Source organism: Coregonus lavaretus (genome assembly GCF_964263955.1).
Source record: "Coregonus lavaretus genome assembly, chromosome: 33".
In the NCBI taxonomy this organism is placed as follows: domain Eukaryota; kingdom Metazoa; phylum Chordata; class Actinopteri; order Salmoniformes; family Salmonidae; genus Coregonus; species Coregonus lavaretus.
Window position 1 is genome coordinate 7286107 of NC_140020.1, and position 1792 is coordinate 7287898.

The following is a 1792-nucleotide window of genomic DNA, read 5'->3' on the forward strand; positions in this document are numbered from 1 at the left end:
CACGTAACTGAGGATCTAAATGTAACCTTGCGTAATACCGTGGATGCAGTTGCACCCCTAAAAACAAAAAACATTTGTCACAAGAAATTTGCTCCCTAGTATACAGAAAATACCTGGCCTGATGACTCCTGGCTGTCCCCAGTCCACCTGGTCGTGCTGCTGCTCCAGTTTCAACTGTTCTGCCTGCGGCTATGGAACCCTGACCTGTTCACCGGACCTGCTGTTTTTGACTCTCTCTCTCTCTACCGCACCTGCTGTCTCGACCTCTGAATGACCCTGCTGGTCATCTATGAACGTTTGAACATCTTGAAGAGCAATTGGGCCTTAATGGCCATGTACTATCTCCACCCTGCACAGCCAGAAGAGGACTGGCCACACCTCAGAGCCTGGTTCCTCTCTAGGCTTCTTCCTAGATTCCTGCCTTTCTAGGGAGTTTTTCCTAGCCACCATGCTTCTACATCTGCATTGCTTGCTGTTTGGGGTTTTAGGCTGGGTTTCTATATAGCACTTTGTGCTAATGTAAAAATGGCTTTATAAATACATTTGATTGATATACAGAGATAATTAATCTTCAAAAGTGTAAGATATACACAGAACAAAGTTATTTTTATTTTGTTATGTTTAGCTCACATAATATAATTTAAAAGTATGCATTAAGGTGTCTGTAATAGAATAAACGTGTCGAAAACGAGTATAGACATTAATAAATGCATTTCTATAGGTTCCAACATGGAGGCACGGTGGCGTCAAAACAGCGACCCCTATCAGTCAACTAGTGTATATATAAAACATTGGTCCCTTTCCTAATAGCTCCCTGTGAGGTTTAATTCTCAGACAATGTGTTCCTCCTCTGATGCACTCCCCTGTCTCTGCCTTCTCCCCCCAGAGCAGCTACACTGTGGTTTGGCTAACTAGCCTAGCCTAGCGATCTGGACTCTGGTTATGTAATGACTGCAGAGCAGATAGACGCATAGAGCCACATCCCCTGGTCGACTGACTGAGGCACTGTTTGCATCCCAACTGGCACCCTATTCCCTATGGTGCACTCCCAATTGTGCAATACATAGGGAATGGGTTGCAATTTCGGACGCACACACTGACTGCATGCATGCAAGGCCAACGTTATGGCGAGCTCCTACAACATAATCATTACAAGCATTTACGCTTATTAAATTGGCACGGGACCCAAACTGGGGCAAGCCCCTGAGACGTTAGACCATGAGAATGACTGAGTAGAGCACGTGTAGGGAAGCATCCACAGAAGAGAATGACAAGGTGACAGAAGAATGAATTCCCCATTGAATAAAAATACATGATTCAAGTAGCCTTAATAAACTACCAGACATAGGAGGAGCGCGGTGAGGTGGGGCCTTTGGACATCCCTGAGAGCATTTTTACAAAACATGTAGCGACCAAAACACGAGTTTCAATTTCAAGTGGAAGATGAAGAAGATAGGCCACTTGAAATACGACGTCACTAGTTTTTAAGACTATGCTCATGGACATCCTTTGATATACAAGACTAGAAATATAATGGGCAACATTTGCATTTCACACACACACAGTCCTCTACCCATGTGAGCTCAATTAAATGAATTAATGTCTATTCCCTATGGGTGAATTATGGTACATTCATTCAGGACATAAATATTGCTCTACCCTGAGATCAAATATTGAATCACTCATGCATTACATTGAACACAAACTTATATTATCAAACTAAAGTAACATGGGTGAAACAAAAATACTTAAGCTTCAGAGTCATCAATTATAAACAACTATTCATTTAGGC